The 22,973-nt window shown below is 39.3% G+C and overlaps 1 long non-coding RNA gene across 1 annotated transcript; it reads left to right on the top strand.

Annotated features, from left to right (window-relative positions):
* The first annotated feature begins 2,050 nt into the window (after nucleotides 1-2,050).
* LOC145822711 (uncharacterized) lies at nucleotides 2,051-4,753 on the top strand. The gene is made up of 3 exons (XR_014364381.1): nucleotides 2,051-2,735; nucleotides 3,660-3,713; nucleotides 4,480-4,753. It is a non-coding gene; the product is annotated as an uncharacterized LOC145822711 (long non-coding RNA).
* The last annotated feature ends 18,220 nt before the right edge of the window (nucleotides 4,754-22,973 follow it).

The following is a 22,973-nucleotide window of genomic DNA, read 5'->3' as shown; positions in this document are numbered from 1 at the left end:
TAGTGAGTGAAGATGAGGTATTTGTGGATAGCATGAAAGTGGAAGCAATTATTGATTGGCCACGACCTACTTCTGTGACAGAGGTACGTAGCTTTCTAGGGCTTGTTGGATATTATAGACAGTTTGTGGAGGGATTCTCCCGTATGGCTTTGCCATTTATAAATCTCACTAGGAAAGAGGTAAGTTTGAGTGGAATGATAATTGTGAGTGTAGCTTCCAAGAGTTTAAACAAAGGTTGATATCAGCTCCAATCCTTGTCTTACTTACATGTGGTGGTAGTTTTGTGATTTATAGTGATTCACGATAGGGTTTAGGATGTGTGCTCATGCAACATGGGAAGGTGATTGCTTATGCGTCATGATAGTGGAAAGTACATGAGAGAAATTATCCTACGCACGACTTGGAGTTAGCAACAGTGATTTTCGCTCTTAAGATTTGGCGACATTATTTGTATGGAGAGTCATGTGAGATTTACACTGATCATAAGAGATTGAAGTATATTTTCACACAGAAGGAACTAAATTTGAGGCAAAGAAGATGGCTTAAGTTACTAAAAGATTTCGATGTGAATGTTTTGTATCATCCAGGGAAGGAAATGTGGTGGCGGATGCCTTGAGTAAGAAGGTCGCAATTGGAGATACAGCTGCTTTGTGTATTAAGAGTTGTTTTGTGGAAGACATGAGACGTTTGAGGCTTGAGGTTGTTACGCCTGGTGATAGGGCTTATTGTAGTCAATTGACAGTTCAGCCAACCTTGAGAAAACGGATTCGTTTAGCACAGGAGATTGACCCCTAGTGTGAGCATATTAAAGGAGAGATGGCAGAGGGTAAGAATGTAAACTTTGTGGTTAGTGCTGACGGGTTGCTTAGATTCCGTAGCCGAATTTGTGTTTCTGTTGGTGGTGATTTGAGGTAGGAGATTATGGTAGAGGCACATAGTTCTAGTTATAGTTATAGCATTCATCTTGGAAGTACTAAGATGTATCGGGATCTTTATGAACATTTTTGGTGGAATGGTATAAAGGGAGATATTGCAGAATTTGTGGCTCAGTGTTTGGTGTGTCAACAAGTTAAAGTAGAATATTAGAAACCTGCGGGGAAACTACAACCCTTACCTATACCAGAGTGAAAGTGGGATCATGATACCATGGACTTTGTGTGTGGTTTACCTCGTACTAGTAGTAATCACGATGCAGTTTGGGTAGTTGTTGATAGATTAACCAAGTCAGCACATTTTATTGCAGTATGGATGACCTATTCTCTAGCTCAATTTGCACAGTTGTATGTGAAGGAGATTGTTAGATTGCATGGTGCACCTGTGTCAATAGTGTCAGATCGGGACCCTCGTTTTGTGTCTAAGTTTTGGGGTGCGTTACAGTCAGCTATTGGTACTTGGTTAAATTTTAGTTCAGCTTATCACCCTTAGACAGATGGGGTATCGAAGAGGACTATTCAAATCCTTGAGGATATATTGAGGGCTTATGCTTTGGAGTGGAGAGGTAATTGGGATGATTATTTGCCGCTCATGGAGTATGCGTATTATAATAATTATCATTCTAGTTTGGGAGTAACTCCTTATGAGGCTTTGTATGTGAGGAAGTGTAGGTCTCCTTGTGCTGGTATGAGGTTGGTAAGAGGCAAATGTTGGGACTTGATTTGGTGGAGGATGCTACACAGAAAATTATCACCATCAGAGAGAGATTATTGACAGCTCAGAGTAGACAAAAAAAAAAGTTATGCTGATCATCGTAGGAGAGACTTAGAGTTTCATGTGGGGGATATGGTATTCTTGAAAGTGTCACCATGGAAAGGAGTCATCAGGGTTGGAAATAAATGAAAGTTGAGTTCTAGATACATTGGACCATTTGAGGTATTAGAGAAGGTTAGTGAGGTTGTGTACCGTGTTGTTTTACCCCCTAGGTTGGCAGGAGTGCATAATGTGTTTCACGTGTCTATGCTGAGGAAATATGTGCACAGTCTGTCGCATGTGATAGATTATGAGCCGCTTCAGATTAGAGAGGATTTTTCGTATGAGGAGATACCTATTCAGATTTTGGATTCGAAAGAGAAAATGTTGCGTACAAAGGTCATTAAATTGGTTAAGGTATTGTGGCGTAATCATTTAGTTGAAGAGGCGACTTGGGAACACGAGGAGGAGATGCGTGAGAAGTACCCATATTTATTCTCATGATTTACTCAGGTTAGTTTCGAGGACGAAACTTTTTTTTAGGAGGGGAGAATGTGAGAACCCGAATATAAAAATTAAGTAAATAATTAAATAATAATATTACAAATCTCAAATATTTTATTATGAATCTTTAAGTGCAAATTAAATATTATTGGAGGATCTTTTAATTAATTTTAAACCTAAAATAAATTTATGGTGAAAGTCATTGATTGAGAAGCAAGGTTTATTATTAAAAAAAAAAAAAAAAAAAGAGAGAGAGAGGAGGGTGTGACTTGAACTCTAGACCATAAGGTTAATATATAAGACTCCTACCATTTGAGTTCCATGTAACTTATATATGTATTTTGTATATTTATCTATCTATTTGACCTAAGTGTGCCCACCACTAGTATAAAATAAAATAAACACAAACCCTACTCTATTATTTGTTCACCACATAGGGCAACAACACAGCAGCCACGGGAGAAGGTTTGAGAGAAGGAAAAAAAGAAGAAGATGTTGCAATCAAAGAACTTTTGGGTGTGTTGTGTTGTGTGTGATCATCAAAGGTTAGTCCTCTTAGGTTTTCTTCTCTTCTTTCTTTGTTCTATCCTTATTCTATAATTATTTTATTCATTCATGGAGAGGTTGTAGGTTTATGTATTGTGTATATAGATATCCTATTAAGAAACTTGAGGAGCTAAATTTATGTGTAAAGATTGGGTGTAATTTTCAGTCCAAAAAATTCTGCACAGAATCGCAAACTTTAAAAATCAAGAAAACATATCAAACGGATGAATTTTAATCTGAAATTTTTACAGTAGATCAATTACACATTGAATTGCATATCTGAATTTGTTCATAATTTTTGGGAGTCAAAATCCATATAAATTGAGGTATTCAAATCTGTCCAGGAAACCAGTCCGAAACAGTAAATTCGGGAGTGTTGTTCTCTTTGGGTATAAATCCAAAAATTATCAAATTAGTGTCATTAGAACCGGTTACGAGTCTAGTTTCGTAAATTTTTGGCTTTGCATTGATTGCTCGTGTATATTAAGAGAACCGTCAATTTCTTTAAAGTGCTGCAGAAAACAACCTGTTTGGATATAATAAATTGTAGATAATTATTTTGATAAGAAAATCAAGTGAAACCAATTGGGTTTGAAACTTAGGATATATTAGTTGATATCTGGAGGTTATTGGAATTTTTCGAATAGCGTGGAGTGGGTTTTGTAATTTTCAAAGTTAGCGAGTAGGTTGGAAAGGCTTGTTTGAAATTCTGTTTTATCTTAAAGTCACAATTAATTAAGTTTTGACCGGAACCCATGTCTTGGGTGATTTTAAACCTTGAAGAACATGAACTTACGTAATATTTAAGAGTAACGGTGAGTTGGGTTGAGCCGTGTTAGTGCGCTTTAGTTGAGGTTACTTAGTTCCTATTTTGTTAGTATTTTTAAATTAGTTGTGACGTGTAGTTTTTATACTTGGTTCAGGGCACTAGTTGGACTTTTACACTCTATTTGAGGATTATATTATTTCGGTTTCAGGTGAGTAGTTTCATGCTACGTATTTTTATAAATGTTTCCCTTACCCTGAACTGTTGGAAAATTAAATTGTTGTTTCAAGACTAAACTGTTTTGATAAATTATTATATTATCAATTGAATCAAATTATTTCTGAAACATGTGTGAACTTGGCATACTGTAAACTATTTGTTTTGGTCTCATGTTTATAATGATGAACCACCATGTTTTGCGAAAACTGATGTGTATTGATATTGGGACCAAGTGTGTATTTAGTCCAGGGAAATTATTCCACTATTGTGTGGTGACTCTGGCCACTAGGGAACAGATCCGGGTTGGGCCGTGATGACTCTAGTGCTCAACGATTGTAAGGAACAGACCTTTAAAAACAACTAGGTGACCTTCAATCGGATCGTCTTTGAGAAAAGGCCCAGGTGCCACCCTGAGGATGACTCTTAGTTCGGTATTGGATCCAACGGGGCTTATAGCCTGAGAAATGTGTGGCAAATTATTTGTTTTTATTGGTACCCAGAAAATTATTGGTGTTCATGTTATAATCTGTTTTAAGTGAAAAATGTCGTTTATCATGTTCTTGCGAGACATGAGTATTTTAAGTGTTGATTTGTGGAACCTTCTTTTTGAAACAGATTGTATTTACCAAACTGTATGCCAATCTAGTTTCTGTGATATATAACTTATTTTGGAATTGAACCCTGTTTTCAAAACTGTATTTACTATCCATGTTGCTACTCACTGAGCTATCAGCTGACTTAGTTTTTATCACTTCCAGGTATTAGAAGGACTTAGAGTGGACTCATGGCGTAGCGGGGACTCAATTGCATGGACCTCTAGGGCATTCCTTTAGTTTAGAGTGTTATGTCAAGTTTGTGCATATTTATATTTATTCTTATCGAAGTTCATTTAGGATTATTTTTGATATGTGGGTTGTTTATATCCCATAAGTTTGGGATGGTTTTTGATTACGGTTGATTTTGCCGTTTATAATTGTGACATGTCTGGATTGAGTTTTGGTTATTTATTATTGGACTATTGTTCAGTTGTTCGATGTGATTGGATTCGTGTTTAGGCTTACGTGTGCCTTGGGCTAAGTCCCTGTGGGCCACGGCCGGTCATGCCCGGATTTGGGGTGTGACAATAGCTCAGTAAGTAGCAACATAGATAGTAAATATAGTTTTGAAAACATGATTCAATTCCAAAATAAGATATATATCACAGAAACTAGATTGACATACAGTTTTGATAAAGATAATCGGTTTCAAAAAGAAGGTTCCACAGTTCAACAGTTAAAATATTCATGTCTCTCAACAACATGGTAAATGACATTTTCCACTTAAAGCAAATTATAATATGAACACCAATAATTTTTTTGGTACCAAGAATAACAAGTAACATACCACACAGTTCTCAAGGCAATAAGCCCATTGGATCCAATATCGAACCAAGAGTCATCCTTAGGGTGGCAACCCGGACCTTTTCTCTAAGACGATTCGATTAAAGGTCACCTAGCCCAACCCAAGGTTTTTACTTACAATCGTTGAACACTAGAGTCATCACGGCCCAACCTGGATCTTTTCCCTAGTAGTCAGAGTCACCACACACAGTGGAATAATTTCCCTAGACTAAAATACACAAATGGTCCCAATAATCAATACACATCAGTTTTGCAAAACATGGTAGTTCACAATTATAAACATGAGACCATAACAAATAGTTTACAGTATGCCAAGTTTACACATGCTTCAGAAATAATTTAATTCCATCGATAATATAATAGTTTACCAAAACAGTTTAGTCCTAAAACAACAATTTAATTTTCCAACAGTTCAGGGTAGGGGAACATTTATAAAAATATGCAGGATGCAACTACTCACTTGAACACGGTATAATATAATCCTCGAATAAAGTATGAAAGTCCAACTAGTGCCCTGAACAAAGTATTAAAACTACATGTCACTACTAATTCAAACATACTAAAAAGAATAATAAGCTAAGTAACCCCAAACTAAAATGCATTAACACAGCTCAACCCAACTCACCATTACTCTTAAATATTACCTAATCTCATGTTCATCAAGGTCTAAAATCACCCAAGACATGGGTTCAAATTGAAACTTAATTAAAAGTAACTTTAAGATAAAACAGAATTTTAAACAAACTTTCCCAATCTATTCGCTAACTTTGAAAATTACAAAACCCACTCCACACTGTTCGAAAAATTCCAAAACCCTCCGGATATGAACTAATATATCCTAAGTTTCAAACCCGATTGGTTTCACTTGATTTGCTTATCAAAATAATTATTTACAATTAATTATATCCAAACAGGTTGTTTTCTGCAGTATTTTAAAGAAATTAATGGTTCTCTTAGTATACACAAGCAATTAACGCAAGGCCAAAAATTTAAGAAACTAGACTTGTAATCGGCTCTAAGGACGCTGATTTGATTATTTTCGGATTTATACCCAAAGAGAACAACACTTCCGAAATTACTGTTTAACGCCAATTTTCTGGATAGATTTGAACGCACCGGCTAATATAGATTTTGACTCCCAAAACTTATGAGAAAATTCTGATATGTAATTCAATACGTAATTAATCTACTATAAAAATTTAGTTCAAAATTCATCCGTTCGATATGGTTTCTTGATTTTTAAAGTTTGTGATTTTGTGTAGAATTTTTGAACTAAGAATTACACCCATTCTTTATACATGAATTTAACTCCTCAGATTTCTTAACAGTATATATATATATATAGATACAAAATACATACACCTATAACCTCTCCATCAATGAATTAAATAACAATCGAATAAGGATAAAGAACAAAGAAAGAAAAGAAGAAAACCTAAGAGGCCACAAGGCACAACACACACAAAGCTCTCCTTGTTGGCTACAACAATAATCTTGATGATTGAATCACCCCTTACCTTCCTTCATAAACCCATGGCTGGCTGCTAGGGCTGCTAGTGTTGTGAACAAATAAGAGATTAGGGTTTGTGTTTATTTTATTTTGTACTAGTGGTGAGTACACGTAATGCGTGCGCAAGTCAAATAAATACATAAATATACAATATATATATATATAAGTTATATGCAACTCAAATGGTAAAACCTTATTTATTAAGTTTGTGGTCTAGATTTCAAGTCACACCCTCTTCTCTATTCTATCTCTTGCTCTCTCACGTTGTTACTAGCTGCTGCTGCCGCTATAGTGTTGTTAGGAACCCTAGGGTTGTTTTATATATATATATATATATATCTAAACAAAACTCTAAATAATTATCCTTTGTTTTATATTATTTTTTTTATAATAAATCTCGCCTCCAAATTAAAGACTTTTATCATAAATTTATTTTAGGTTTTAAAATTAATTAAAAGACCCTCTAAATATTTAATTTGCACTTAAAAGATTCACAATAAAATATTTGAGGATTGTAAAATTATTATTACTTAATTATTTATTTGATTTGTATATTCGGGTTCTCACAATCACAGCTCCTCCGGCTATGGCCTTCTTGCACATTGCCACGTCTTGGTGTACCTTCTCCAAGTGGTCTTGAAACTGTGTGAGCATCTCCAATACCTTGGCTTGGAAGGAATCATTGGCCACTTGAGCATCATGTGCCACAAAATTGGTGGTGGAAAGCATGCCATCATGGAGTTCCTTAATCTCTCCCTTGAGACCCTTCACCTCTTGTTCAAGGCTTTGCTCCAACACATCAAGGTGCTCCCCTGAGTTGCCCACGGCAAGTTCCACCTTGGCAAGCTATGTTTCCATGGTGGTCATAGCATCTCGTGACTTATCCTTCCTTCCTTTTGTGGGTTCCCTTCCACGGGCTTGCTTAGTCACAGTCTCCTTATGCCAGATGACATTGTTGCCCTTTCTTCTCTTGTCTCAAACTTGCTTTGATACCATGTGTCACGGCCTTGGTTGTTTCCAAGCTATCTGGGCGGCACTTAGACAATCTTAAGTCTTACTTGATGATGCTAAGTTAGCCTAACTTACAAACTTATAGGAAAAAGAAGTTAGAAGAACACAAGAGAGTTTGAGAGAATGCCTTGTATTCACTTGGGAGAAAGCTTTACAAATCTTGGATCCATTGGAGCAAGTGAGCTCCTCTTCTATTTATAGGAATCTTAAGCCTTCTCTAGAATATTCCAGAACATACAAGAAAAAGCCTATGGAGAAGCTTCTCATGGAAGCTTTCCTTATCCTATAAGAGGGTTCTAGAATTCTCCCTAAAAATATCTATGCAAATCTCTACCTCATTTTAGAAATAGTTACAAGGATCTTTTACATTCCATCTTTATAATATTCACTTGAATATTCTAGAACCTCTTTCTAGATCCTTTTATAGAATTATGTAACCATATTCTCATATTTTCTCAAGTCTTCGAAGAGCTTCCTGAATATTCCATTAGCCTCCTTTCCTTGAGACTTCCTTTTAGAAGGTAATTCTGTTTGGGTAAGTTGGCGAGACGTGACATGGGGTAAGTTGGCGGGACGTGACATGGAATAAGCTCATGCTGAGTAAGTGGGAACAACCCTTTAGATCAAGTATCATGTTTTGTTGATTGTAAAACCAAAGAATTAACCAAATTCCAATGAACTTGTATTGAGGTGCTGAAAGAATAAAGGCTTGGTTAACATGGATTTGGCACTATTGGATGACACTAGAAAGAGATGATGAGTAGCAAGTTTCTTACCTTCCAACTTCTAAATTCAAATTAGAGGAAAAAAGACATCTTACAAGTGAAATAAGTAACACCAAATATCACTAATGTTGTGTTTGGTGGGAGATTTGGGAATGGATTTGGAAAAGATTTGTAAAATTAGGTGAAATGTAAGTATATTTTATTTATATTTCACATACCTTTTTTTTTTTTTTCCAAATTCCTTTCCAAACCCCCAACCAAACACATCATAAAGAAAACCATCAGATGACCAACAATTATTTGTCCTTTCAAGATAAAATAAAGCAGCAGAGGACTCACCTTTTCATATGGGCATGAAACATGTCACTTTCAATTATGTCAAGAAAAGCATGCAACAATGTCACAGTTAGATCACAAGAAAGGACACAAGGCTCTTTTTTAAAGATAATTGTCAAAAAATGAAGTAAAATATTACTTTATGCTGGGCAAAATCAAAACTTTGTGCTGGCCAACAGTAACAAAGCTTTCAAAACTTGAGCCAACGACACCTATTCTACACTCTTCCAAAATCTCTTGAAGAGCAACTAATTTTGGAGAGGTGAAGTTTATGAAGTTCTGAAATGATGACAGAATTGGCAGGAAAAAGTTCCGACAAAAGGCAAGAGAATGAATCTGGAATCTTTTCACCAATGACAAGAAATGGATGACTACAAAGTTTCAGCGAGTATTTAAACGTCCGAAACAAAATAAACATGGGAGAGACATTAGGTACTACAAATGCGATGAACTATTTAAGAAGAATTATTAGTTTATTTGTAAAGCATGAAAAACTGCTCCGAGGGAAGCACTTGCTTCTCCTACATCTACCTTATTTAGTGCTCGTTTGGAATATGAGTTAGCTTTTTATGTTTTTGGTGTTTTTTTTTTTTTTTTAACTATTTTAGTTTGGGGTTGAAAAGTCTGATTTGGGATAGGTTTTTTGGCTTGTTTAACTTCTTGACTTTTTGGTGAGGTGTCCATATGTGAAATTACCCAAATGCCCTTGGAGTGAAGGTGTTCCCTTTTTTTTGTTGATTTACCTGAGCGTGTCGATTGTGCAGCTGACATGTCAATCGATTATTTTGGTTATTTTATTTTATTTTTTTACAAGCAATTTTTTTTTTAATTTCGAGAAAAATGAGAATTTCAGCATTTTTTTTTATAAAAAAATAAGGTAAACTTGTCAAAAATTTTATGTCAATGATGGTAACCATTTGTTGGAACATTTTTTTAAATTTTTTTTGGTTCATATTTTTTGAAAACAAATTTGCAAAATTATTTTTTCTCTCCTTTTACTCAATTTGTTAAACAAAAATTGGGTAAATCATACTCATACCTTTTACCCAAAATTGAGTTGACGACCACATATTACGTGCCCATTTTAATTTTATAAAATTTTTAATTTTTCTATCACAGTCATCAAATCATAATACTGCGGTTTGCCATCGTGCTACCATGCTTAATTATTACAAGTACGTAACAAAATTTCTCTTTCTCCAACCCAATAATTTTGCAAAACAAGGCACGTAAACCATTGAAATTTCAATTTGTGTGTGTGTGTGTGTGTGTGTGTAAACACATACATACTGTACAAGATAATATAATCACATACATCCTGACCGTAGTTGAACAATGTTACAAGCATACGAATAGTAGGTTGACTATTATATGTTTCCTAGCATTCTGTTATTACGCATGTACACTAATTTATCCCGTATGCGAAATCACACCAATGCCATACACGGGTCCTCATCCCCAATCATTAAACCATCCTCGTCATGTGCAACTTCCGGTATGGCATTTACTATTGCCATAGCCTCTTCCTCGTTTAAGATGGGGTTAACAGTTGTTGAATTGCCTGTATTTTTACGTATATAGTTATGTAACACCATTGACGCACTAACTAACTGAATTTGCACATTTGCAAAATCATACAGAGCCATATTTTAAATAAACCCCCATTGATTTTTTCATGCAACGAAAGTGTATTCCACCACACTTCGTAACGACGCGTGAACTTTGTTAAATAATTTCCTAGGGGTGTTTGCTGTCCTATGCCTTTTAGCAGCGAGAAATTGTTGTTGGTGGTAATGACTGCCTTTGAATGGTGCTAGGTAACCTATGTGGTTCGAATAGCCACCATCGACAAGATGATATTTGCCTACAAAAATACCAAAAATTCAAATTACAAACCAAATTTAGTAATTTTTTTTCTCAAATATTATGTATCAAAAATTTGGAAATGGAAATGCAATATGATACCTTCTTCAGGATGTGGAAAAAGGGACATTGTCATTTGTTATTATCTCATTGAAAATGCCACTATTATACGTACTTCCTTCCCATCCTAGCGATATGAAGGTGAAACACATGTCAAAATCGCAAGCCGCTATGATATTTTGAGTGTGACAGTATTTCCTACCAAAATATGTTGGAGCATCTGGCCCTGTAACCGCGCAGTAACATGTGTTCCATCAATGGCTCCGATACAGTCCTGCCAACAACTTAGTTATCTTACTACTTCTAGGGGTACAAGAAATGGTTTTTGTTTGAATGTTGATGACACCAAAAGCATGATGTTTTTCACACGTGTCAAAATTCTTTCCAAACATTGAAATAAACTTAACTGAGTGATGTTTGAAAATAGCACCTTGAAAGGTAGATATTTCCGTTTAGACCGCACGTATGGATGTATATGATGGAGACTATATGTTGGCCTGCAATGTACAATAGTGAACTTCTTCATCACCGCTAAAACACTATGCATGTGCCGAGACACATTCTCCCCTGAATATTGGAACTGTTCTTGGATATCACAATTATGAAACCCTTTCAACATGTGGATAGACGTCACAACGCTTTCTTGAACAGCTAAGCCATGTTCACGTTGCGCTACTTGTAACCTAAAATCATTTACTAACGTGTGAGACAAAGACGTAAACACTTCCTTCGGCATGCACACATTTTCCTCAAATCGACCGACATGGCTTGTATATAGTTTGGTTATCCATGCATGTCCGGTCAAAATAGAAGTGCGACATGGCATCTTACACGTGTTTCTCGTACCACTCTTGGACATACTGGCATGCTTGGAGGAATGTCCAGTTATTTTGTTGTTGAAGCTGTATGGCGATTTGGTTAAGCATTTCCACTACACCATCATTGTTGCTTTTATCCCTGGTGTTCATCACGTCGATATCAGCGTCACCTACAACATTAGGAATGGTTGAGATCAGTTTGCACATAATGGACTGAGCTAATGTAATAATAGTTTTGAAATACATTGTTCGACCTTTAAAATTTTTATTTTACGTGACCATGTCGAACATACCTAACAGATGGGTACAATTGCATGTAATAATCTATCAAGTCATAATAAAAATACACTAAATTTGCTGGTACTTGGTAATATACAAACCAAGAAATATTTGATTGCATTACCAACACAACCAAACAAACGGTACAGAAAGTAAACCAACATAAATAAATAAATAAAAAAGCATGACATGGCAACCTGCCATTGCGAATCTAATTTCCATAATAAAAACCAGACACATATATGTATTCCATCCTAAAAAACACACACAAACATCATAATTTTTGGAGCAAAGCCAAAAAAAAAAAAGAATTAAAAAGAAAAAAAATAAATTAAAAAAGCACACATAACTATCCTGTTTATTACAAGTCCAACATCCAAAACCAAGAGAAGGGAAGGCTATATTCACCATCACACTGCTATCAAACTTGGCGAGCCCCGAACAGGTTCGCAAACGGTGCTGCAACACTATATTAAAGACGTTTCTGTGTCATCCAGCCTAGAATGTGGTCGTCATCGGGCTAGCACATAATCACCTTCGTGTAATTTGCGTTGCCCATCAGTGTCAACGCAAAATGGAATAGTGGCGTATCGAGAAGGGAAGGAATGTTCCTGAGCTGTTGCATGCACTCCGAAATTGCGTACAATGATTCGTTACCTATGAGGTGCCTGATAGTGACTTGCTGATTTTGGGTCTGAACCACGTTTGTCAAATTATTCATGCTTTCCGCTATAATTGACACACCACTTGTTTCCTTCTTAAACTTTGCACAACTTGTTGACGGAGTCCATTTGCTTTACACCACAGTATCAACTGGTTCCATTGAAGAATCTGAATCCATGTCATCTGCATGTGCGGGTATTGAATCGACGAATGGCCGCATTCTTATACTATTAACATAATTGGATGAAACAGCAGCAGGTTCAACTACTTTCTCTCACGGGGTCCATTGGTTCTTACCCATATCAAATGCCCCTATGAAGATCGTCTCCATCAACTTGCGGTGTTCCAAAGTTTTTTTCCCTAAAGTTTGCACACACCTTGTTTGTCTAAAAAATTGAACATTATAACATGCAATAGGTGGAATTTTTACTAGCAACCAAAACGAAAAAATTAATTGTTAACAGGAAAATATGAAATGAAACAAACATGTGGAAATAAAATTTTACTTACTGATTCCATTTTATCCCACCACTCATTCAACGTCTGAAACAAACCAGTTTTGATGTCAAAGCCAATCCCTAGGATTCCTTTACTGGAATCTATCAACTTCCTTCAAGCATTCCATTCTTTTTTGAGACTCATATATTTATTTTTCAACTATTTCAGCCCATGTTTTTTCCCATGTTTTTTACTTCAAATTTTCTTGCCAATGACTTGTACCCAGTTTGGCTTAGGACTAAGAATGGGAGATTTCCTTTTCTAATCTCATCGGCAATCAACTGCAAGAAAATCTGGGTTGATTCACTATCCCAAGATGCCTTGTGGTTGAACTGCTTGTGTGTTTCGTCAACATTGCTAGACTTCTCTGTTGCAGTGCCTTTGTTTTTCGATGGGGTACTAGGAGAAGTACGTATGAAAGCCATTTGGACTAACCACACATACATGCCAAGTAATTTATGGGCCAAAATTATCACCATCATAAAATTGTATGGGAACACATACATATATAACCATTCCATAGTAATTAAAAACAATTGGTTACTATGTTGATAATATGTAACCATTGCACAACAATTAGAAACAATTGGTTGCTACGTTAACAATATGTAACCATTGCACAGTAATTAAAAAAAATTGGTTGCTATGTTGACAATATATAATTGTGTGTGTCAATTTTCGACCACATTGCCAATCAAGTACTCAGCTGGAGAACACTAGCAGAATAGATTAAGCCCAAACGACCTGTCACAAAAAGAAGAGATTTCGGCGGTGGTTTGTCCACCCGGGGGCACTCCGCCGATTAAGTCAATTATCTCTCCAAGATAACAAAAGTGCTTAACTCAATATTCAGAGCATAAAAAGCATACCTTAGACCCATGAGGGTGCCTCTCTTTTACAGCCAACACAAACCTAGTCCCAATAGAAGCCTAGCTTCAATGGACTTAGGATTACTGCTAATCTTGGACTCCCAGTAGGATTGGGATAAACTCTCTAAGAGTCTTATCTTTATCTAAACTGAAATCCTCTCTCATTCTAGGACTCTTGTTCCCTATCCTCTTATCCCAGATTTCGGTACCATCGCAGATAACCTTGGCCTAGCCGAGATGATCTCGGCGTCATGACCAGGACACGTGGCACCTCGGCTGGCACTTTGGTGACACCTCGACCACGTGTTGTCATTCAAAAATTATGTCCCCACAACTGCTCCCTAGGTTCTATTACCTCGGCATCCTGAGGTGATGGAACCTATATCATTTCTTCCATCTAGCACGTCTGCTAAGCTCGCTTCATCATTCATTGCCGAAGTCATCATTCGTCAGCTTAAATATGACCAAGACTTTCTATTTTCATTAATTCCTCAGAACCATTAACCAGGTTTTGTTCAAGTTTCTCAGCCGAGATCATCCTCAAAGCCGAGGTACTGCTTAATTAAATCAAGAAACTCCAAGAGCTTCCTCACGCGTATGAGTTATCACAAACAACAACTCAACCATTCTTGCGACGCGTCTTTCCCTTTCTGAGCCGTATCTGACACGCACCACTAAGTCGTATCATTTTTGCGCGCGTTGTCTGACACGCACGTCGTCTTAGGCACATTAATTGCCTTTTTGTCGCAGTTTTTTGTTTTAACAAAACTTTTTCCCTCTCTATTCGTCGCTTCACTTTTGCATCTTCATTCTCGTGCAAACTTTCTCTCTTTCCTCTTCCAAATTCGCCATTGTTCCAAGCTCTTCAAGCTCTACTACTTCTTCCAGTCTTCCCCTCCGATGAAGCTTTTGTTGATCTTTTCCGGCTGCTGTCACTATCTGACTCCGGCGTACGCAACACCGACTTCATTTTTCTTCGGTGAGTCACCATTTCTTTCCCATTTAACTTCTTTTTCCAATCTCTTGTTTTTCTTTAACGAACTCCTCTGTTTTACTTACTGCCTTTTCAATCCTGCTTATGTCTTTGATCGTTTAACTTGTATCTTGAATTCCACCATGTATTCGAACATGTTTGTTTTTATGATTCTATTTTTTCCCAATCCATTCTTGAATGCACACACATTGCTCACATACTTGTTGATTTTTGCCACTGTTCTTGGCTTCGTACCTTTGTACACACTCTGTCATAGCGTTCTTGGCGATTGATCACTATTCCTGACTCTGAATCACTGTTCTTGTTTTGTGTTTTCTCCAGATTGTTACCTTCAATCTTCGTTTCCATTGATATAGGTTTGGGTTTTGTTTGTAGAACCCACAAATTTTAGGGAAAACTAAAATGAATCCCCCTTAGATCTTCTCAAATTCTTACCACAGTGCACATTTAGGTTGTAGTCGAGGTCTTTCAAACCTTCACAAAAACACTTCCTTCTGAACTCCAACACCTTTCCCTAAGCCGATATAATGGGTATGTGGAGGCATAAGGTAGACACCCCAACTAAATTAGAATACTTCAGGCAGGAGTTTGACATCTCGGCCGACGTTCACCTGAGGTTGGCTAGGGAGGACAACTCCATCATGCCTGATGAAAACCTCATGCCTTTTCCTATCATTGCCTTTACAGAATGTGGACAAATTGAACCCGATGCAACTTGCCATTAACTTTTTCCGAGTTATCAATGGTATAATTGCCTTAGCCAAAAAAGAGAAAGCTAGGGTTACCCTTGCCGACATCCAGTGTTGCTATACCATGTGTGGCCTTAAATTAGAAAAAGGCTACATCTACTATCTTAAACCGAGGTCCACAGAATATAAATTTGTTGCCGACCTCCCAGACTCCAACAAGGGAGCTGGGGATGATTACATCATTGTCTTGGGCAACTGGGAGTTCGCTCCAGATGAAGACCTTCATCTCCACCCTCTTAGCCAAACAGTATTCGTAGAGGGTAATGGTAAGAACCAAGAACTACACAGGCTTATTTTTCAAGTTGTTTAAAACTTTATTATTTTCCGTATGTTCTAACGTCTGTGTTCTTTTGTGCAGCGCTTTCGCAGCCACCAAAAGGCTTCCGTAAGCCTTTCTTTCCCAGCAAGGACCTCAAAAGGTTACTGGATCTGCCAATGGAGCGGCGAAAAGCTCCTTTATAGCTTAACTTCATCCCAACCTACAAATCCGTTTTGCCCGACATCCCAAAGAAGAAGAAGAGCAAGTTTCCTCCGTCCGCCACCACACCTCCAACAACTTCATCATCTCGGCCAGATTAGGGGTCAACCTCTGATCTAGCAAAGCAGCCATCAACCTCGGCTCCACAGCTGATCCCTCCATCTCAACGCCGACGTTGACGCCGAATCACAATTGTCGTCGAGATGGGTCGTAAGAAAGCAGTCGCAGATGATCTTCTGGCCGACATGCCTGACACCGTCAATGCTCTACCAGAGCAATCCCACCTCAACCAAAGCCAAAGCCCAAAAGACTGAAGAAGGCTCAGCCCAAGGCAACAGTGACTCAGATTGATACTGAGGACACCTTGCATATTTCAAAATTGGCTGAGAGTGAGAAGACCCCCTCCGCCGTCGAAAAGAGGCCCGCCGAGGCCAAACCATCCCAATCAACTCGGTCAAAGAGGTCAAGGTCAGAGTTAGCCGCAACCTCGGGGTCCATGAAATCAGATGCCCCCTGGGCCCCTCTCATCACTATAGAGGACAAGCCGGTCAGAGTTGGTGATAGCGCGACTGATCATGAGGTCGGCGTTGCCCTCTCTACGGCTTTGCTCTTTCCAAATGATCTTAATCGTAACGCCGAGATAAGCGAGTATGAAAACTTTGCTTTGATGCTGCAGCATTCTGTTCAAGTAAGTTCCTTACACTTGGTATTTTTCTTTCTTTATTTTTCCACACTTAAAGGATTTTTACTAACTTTTGTCCAGTCCATTTCTTTTCGGGCGATCCAGCACGCCCACTCTTTCTCAATGCAAGCTTTTGAAATGAGGAAGGAGTTGGTTGACAAGATCAGGGAGGTCACTGGTTTACAGAAAACCATCAAAAAGGCCTAGGCAAAAACAAAGACCTAGTCAGATCAGGCCGCCGACGAGGTCGAGGAAAGGGTCGATGCTACAGAGGCCATTGCCAAGGTCCTTACGGCCGAAAAGAAAGAGGCCGAGGCCAAGATGGTTGAGGCCTAAAAGGAGCTTCAACATGCCCTAGCCACAAAGGAGGCCGAGATCAAGGCCACTGATGAGAAGGCGTATGCTGAGGGGGCAGCCAACGTCAAGGAGGACTACAAAAAGCAAGTGAAACAGGCATGCAACAAGGGTTTCACCCTTGGTTGGATGGCTGCCCTCAAAAAGCTTGATGTCCTCGAGGACTTCCCCCTTAAGAATGCTGACGACCTCCCCCTGCCATTCCCTCCTACTCCAAGCCAATCTGAAGATGATTCTGAGTCTGAGGAGGAGGCTTTGGTGAGGAAGAAGAAGGAAGCTGTTGGGGCTCAGTCCCCTACTCTGAATGAGCAAGTCATGGACTTGTCTCAGGATGAGAAGGGTGGGGTCTCCAAAGACGCTACTCCTGAGAAGGCAACATTGGACGCGCCTATTGCCGACAAGAGCCTTGACCAAACTCTTCAAGAAATCGATGATGAGCTCGGGGTTGAGAGGGCCATCGAGATGCCTTCTCAGCTGTCTTCTGAACTCCAGACCCAACTAGCTAGAGACGCCGAAGAGTCTTAGTTTGATGTTTTTCTTATTTTTTCTGCACCTTGTACCTTTTTCTTTGTTTTTAAAATAGTGTAAGTTTTAATTTGGCAGATATGCTACCTTTGCAATCTGAACAATTACTTTTTAATGTCAGGTCGAAGTGCCTTTTTGTATTTTAACTTCCTTATCTGAATGCAAGTATTAGCATACACCTTAACTGTGCAATCTCCTTGGCGTATAACACCTCGGTTACACCCACTAACGTTTTATCTTGGCTTTGGCCTAACGCTTTAAACCAACTTCTTTTAACATACCCTCGGTTTAACTTCAACTTGTAATTTTTTCTTAAAATTTCAACAAGTGTTAAACCAATCTTCCTTTAACATAACCTTGGCTTAACTTTAACTTGTAAATTTTTCTTAAAATTTCAGCAAGTGTTAAACCAATCTTCCTTTAACATAACCTCGGCTTAACTTCAACTTGTAAATTTGTCTTAAAATTTTAACAAGTGTTAAACCAATCTTCCTTTAACTTCAACTTGTAAATTTAAAATTTCAACAAGTGTTAAACCAATCTTCCAAGTATCATTTTCCAGCCCTCTACCCCCTAATGTGAACCTAAGTTACTCTTGGGTCCTCATTAAGCCCAGGGCTTTGACCTTGTTGCAGAGGTCGGATTTAAACAAAGACTGACCAAGGTAACCAACCTCGGTCTCGTTGTTAATCTGACTGACGTGTACTTAGTTCCAATCTGAGTCTGATTCTGCCAATATGACAAGTCCAGGTTATCCCAACTTAGTTCAACTCTATTATATGCAAGTAAAAGTTCTACTCTGCCATATAATAAGTCTAAGTTATTCGTCATGTTTCGTTTTAGAAACATCGGCAACTTAGTTCAACTCTATTATATGCAAGTAAAAGTTCTACTTTGCCATATAATAAGTCTAAGTTATTCATCATGTTTCGATTAGAAACATCGCCAACTTAGTTCAACTCTATTATATGCAAGTAAAAGTTCTACTTTGCCATATAACGAGTCTAAGTTATTCGTCATGTTTTTCTTAGAAACATCATCAAGTATCTGGTCAATCACATTACACAAGTTTAAAGATCAAGCTAAAACTTTATTACTTCTGCTAAGAACAAGACAAAAAGAAAACTTAGAAAACAAGAAAATCTAGTGATAGAAAAACTTCAAATTGCAAGTATTCCAGGGTCTTGGCAATTCTTTGCCTTCACAGTCTTTAAGCCGATATGCCCCATTGTCCAAGACCGAGATGACTCTATAGGGTCCCTCCCAATTTGGGCCAAGTTTGCCCTCTCTGGGATCCTTCTTGTTGTCAACGACCTTTCTCTGGATGAGGTCACCAACTTGGAACTCTCGCGGGTTCACCTTTTTATTATAAGCCCTGGCGAGCTACTGCTGGTATGCCCCCAGCTGAATTGTTGCTTTCTTCCTTCTTTTTTCTAGCAGATCCAGATCTTGGGCTATAAATATATCATTAGTTCCATTCTCCACTCCCTGGGTTCTGATTCCTGGGATGCCGACCTCCAGAGGAATGACTGCTTCTGTGCTATAAGCCATAGCACATGGTGATTCCCAGTTGATCTCCTCAGCGTAGTCCGATATGCCCAGAGTACACTGGGCAATTCATCCACCTACTTTTCCTTTGCTACTTGTAGCCTCTTCTTAATCCCATCGAAGATAACTTTGTTGGATGATTCTGCTTGTCCATTGCTTTGAGGAAAACTTGGGGTGGAAAAATAATTTTTGATTTTGAACTTTGCACAGAAGCTCTTGATTAGGTTACTGTCAAACTGTGTGCCATTGTTTGCTATTATTGCTCTTGGGATTCCAAACCTAGTGATGATGTTCTTCCATATGAAGTTCTTTACATCAACGTCCCGAATCTTGGCAAGGGGTTCAGCTTCTACCCACTTGGTGAAGTAATCTGTTGCTACCAGCAGGTGCTTCCTTTGTCTAGTTGCTTGAGGTAGTTTTCCAACAAGATCCATGCCCCATTGGAAAAATGGCCAAGGGCTGGACATCGGGTTCAAGTCTGCCACTGGTTGATGTATTAAAGGTGCAAACCTTTGGCACTTCTCACACTTCTTGACATAGACTTCAGCATCTTTCTGCATGTAAGGCCACTAGTACCCCTGCATAATGGCCCTATGAGCAAGTGACTTGCCCCTAACGTGGCTTCCACATACTCCTTCATGTATCTCGTATAGAAAGTCTTCAACCTGTGCAGGATGCACACACCTCAGAAAGGGGTCCCGTAAAAGATCTTTTGTAGAGATGTCCTTCTGCGGTCAAACTGAATCTTGCCGACTTCAGCCTGATTTTGTGCGCTTCTTTTCAGTCATCTGGCAGCTTCCCATCTCTAAGGAATACTATTATTGCATCCATCCAACTTGGTCCCATCTCCACACACATTGCTTCATGCGCTGTGTTCAGTCGTTCTATGCTTGGACCTGACAAGTAGTCAACCATTATCATTCTTGCCTCTCCAGGCTTCATTGCACTAGCCAGGTTAGCCAGAGCATCGGCATGGCTGTTGTTATCTCGGCTTACCTGCTGTAATCGGCAATTTTGAAATAAGGCTACCAGCCTGCCCACTTCTTTTGCATATGCCGACATTCTTTCATCTCGGGCTGCATATTCGCCTGTTGCCTGGTTGACTATAAGTTGGGAGTCACAGAAGACTATTACCTCGTTGGCTTCCATGGCTGCTGCTAGCTTTAACCCTGCAATTAGTACTTCATATTCTGTTTCATTGTTGGAGGCCTTAAACCCCAAACGAAGGGATTGTTCTAGTATTTGTCCATCTAGTGATACTAGTACTACTCCTGCCCCTGCTCCTTGTCGGTTTGAACTCCCATCAACAAACAACCGGAAAGAGTCACCGATGTAAATACTGCAGGGCTTGAGTTTCTCTTTGTTCCTTTGTTCTGTTGTCCTCCGTTGGGTTTTTTCTTGCTCATTTGGACGTTGTATACCTCGGCGCAACGGAGCCCAATATATGATGGCATCTGCTGCGAAGTCGGCCACGAAGTCGGCTAAGACTTGGCCTTTGATTGCTGTCCTGGGTTTGAATTCCAGGTCATATTGGCCCAAGGCCACTGCCTATCTGGCTATTCTGTCTGTCAGATCTCCGTGTTGCAACAGGGACCTTAAAGGATGTTCAGTTAACACCATAATTTTGTGGGCTTGAAAGTAATGATTCAGTTTTTTGGAAGCCATTACTAAAGCCAGTGTTAAATTCTCCAAGGGTAAGTATGTGGTCTCTGCGTTTGCCAAGGTTTTACTCACATAGTAAACTGCCCTTTGCTCTCATTTTTCTTCTCTAACTACTACTGCACTTACTGCGTGCTCTGAAACTGCCAAGTATAAGAACAGCTCCTCTCCAGGTGCTGGATTTGAGAGAACTGGAGCTGTGGTCAAATACTTCTTTAAGTCGGCCAAGGCGGCTTCGCATTCTTCGGTCCATAAGAAGTCTGTGGCTTTCTTTACTAAGCTGAAGAAATGTTTATACTTATCAGCACTTTTGCTTATGAATCTGTTCAGGGCCGCAGCCCTTCCAGTCAACATTTGCACTTGTTTTGCCGATGTTGGGCTCTTCAGTTCTAAGATAGCCTTGATCTGATCTGGGCTTGCCTCAATGCCTCTTCTGGTTACCAAATATCCTAAGAACTTACCAAACCCAACTCCAAATGCACACTGCGATGCATTGAGTCAGAGCGGATATGTTTTAAGGATGTCAAAGATTGCCTTTAAGTCTTCCAGATGATCCTTAGGCTCCTTGGTCTTCACGACCGTGTCATCTATGTATACCTTTACTGTTCTGCCAATTAGATGTCTGAACATCTTGGTTACCAATCTCTAGTATGTTGCTCCTACATTTTTCAATCCAAAAGGCATTACCCTGTAGCAGTATAGCCTTTTTGGGGTGATGAATGCAGTCTTTTCCTCATCTGGGGGGTACATAGCTCTGATGGTACTCCCTGTAGGCATCCAGGAAGCTCATCCTTCCATGCCTTGAAATGGCATCCACCAATTGGTCAATTTTGGGTAATGGAAAACTATCTTTGGGATAAGCCTTGTTCAGGTTGGTGAAGTCCACGCAGACCCTCCGCTTACCGTTCTTTTTCTTCACAACCACTGTGTTTGATAACCATGTTGGGTAATTTACCTCTTGAATGGCTCTGGCCTCCAGAAGTCTATCCATTTCCTCTTCTACTACCTCAACATGCATTAATGTCGGCCTCCTTGCTCGCTGGATGATAGGCTTGGCTGACCTGTGTACATTCAACTTGTGGCAAGTGACCTCGGGGTCAATGCCTGGTATCTCGTATGGTGTCCATGCAAACACCTCAAGGTTTGCTCTCAGGAATGCCTCTAACTCCTTTTCCTTTTCTTCGGCTAAGCTTGAGCAGAGAAGAAAGAAGCGTTCTTCATCCCCTTGCTGGACAAGGATTTTCTTCAAGGCTTCTTCACTCTTCTTGCTTGGCTCTTTTCCGACGTCATCCAGGATTTCCACATTCTCGTCTACGATCTCTGCTGTTTCTGCTTCTCGTATGTTGTAGGTAGACTTCATTGCTTCCATGGAGCAATTCTTTGCCTGTAACTAATCCCCTCTGACCTCCTCTATTCCATGCTCTGTTGGGAACCGCAATAGCTGATGTAATGTTGAGGGTACAGCCCCCATTGCATGTAGCCATGGCCTTCCTAGGATAACATTGTAAGGGGAAGGGGTGTCGATTATGGTGAACTCATTTTTTAGCTTCTTGGTGCCAGCCTACACCTCCAAAGTTACTGCTCCCAGGGGCCATGTCGGCGTCCCATTAAACTTAACCATTGGGCCATTAGACTGCTCCAAGTCATCTTGGTGAAGGCCAAGCTCGTTGTAACACCTGTATTGTAACACCTGACATACATGATGTCACAAGAGCTACTTTGTTCAACTAAGATACGCTTCACTTGGCACTCTTCAATCTGGAGGGATATTACCAAGGCATCGTTGCGTGGATGCTGCACCATCTCCAGGTCTTCCTCAGTAAAGGACGCCACTGGTCTCTGGCTCTTGTCTACCCTAGGTCTCTTCTTCCCGACCTGATACACATGTTGTAGGTGTTTTACTTTCTGGGTTTCCCCCCTTATCTCATTCTCATTCACCTTCGAGTGAATCACACTAATCACTCGAGGTTCGCCTGCCTGTGGTTGTGGTGCTATTGGTGCCTGGGGCAGTCTTGCCTGCTTTGTCCTGGCCTCATCCACCAGGTCCCTTAAATGGCCTTGTCTTACCAGGTTCTCCAGATGTGTCTTCAGGGCTCTACACCCCTGAGTCAGATGTCTAGCCTCATTGTGGTAAGCACAGTGCTTTCCAAGGCTTCTTCCCATGAATTTGTCTGGTACCCTTGATGGTGCTCTGTAATAAGGCTGATTTTGGATTTTCTCCAAGATTTTGT

The sequence above is a fragment of the Camellia sinensis genome, chromosome 3 (assembly GCF_055761805.1).
Source record: "Camellia sinensis isolate YWXY chromosome 3, ASM5576180v1, whole genome shotgun sequence".
In the NCBI taxonomy this organism is placed as follows: Eukaryota; Viridiplantae; Streptophyta; class Magnoliopsida; order Ericales; family Theaceae; genus Camellia; species Camellia sinensis.
Note: the sequence above shows the minus strand (reverse complement) of the source record. Positions and strands in the feature narration are given on the sequence as shown.